The sequence below is a fragment of the Myotis davidii genome, unplaced genomic scaffold (assembly GCF_000327345.1).
Source record: "Myotis davidii unplaced genomic scaffold, ASM32734v1 scaffold1172, whole genome shotgun sequence".
NCBI lineage: Eukaryota > Metazoa > Chordata > Mammalia > Chiroptera > Vespertilionidae > Myotis > Myotis davidii.
This window is the reverse complement of record NW_006283158.1, coordinates 25366-25942: the sequence shown is the minus strand read 5'-3', so window position 1 is coordinate 25942 and position 577 is coordinate 25366. Positions and strand designations below refer to the sequence as shown.

General features: G+C 64.6%; 1 pseudogene; it reads left to right on the top strand.

Annotated features, from left to right (window-relative positions):
* LOC102763344 overlaps positions 1-577 on the top strand; it is a 28667-nt pseudogene that overhangs the window by 23715 nt on the left and 4375 nt on the right.

Below are 577 nucleotides of genomic sequence, written 5' to 3'. Positions count from 1 at the left end.
CCCCAGCCGGCCTGCTCGCCCCAACTGCCCTCCCCAGCCAGCATCATGGCCCCCAAATACCTCCCCTGCAGACCTGCTCTTCCCCAAATATCCCCGTTGGCATGATCGCCCCCAACTACATGCCCCTCTTTGGTCTGATTGCCCTTAATTGCATCCCCTGCCAGCCTGCTCACTCCATCTGCCCGCCACTGCCATCCTTCTTGCCCCCAACTGCCTCACCTGCTGGACCGCTCACCTCCAACTGCTCCCTCCGCCAGCCAGCCTGCTCACCCCCAATTGCCATCCCCAGCCGACCTCATGGCCCTTAAGTGCCCTACACTTTTGGCCTCAAGGCCCCCAACTGCCCCCCTGCCGGCCTTAGGGCCCCCAACTGACCCCGCTGCCAGCCTGATGGCCCCAAACTGCCACCCCAGCCAACATGATCGCCCCTAACTGCTCCCCCTGCTGGCCTGCTCGCCACCAACTGCCCTCCCCTGCTGGCCTGCTCTCCCCCAACTGCCCCTTTGCTGGCCTGCTCATCCCCAACTACACTCCCCCTGTTGGCCTGGTCACCCTTAATTGCACCCCTCCCTGGGCC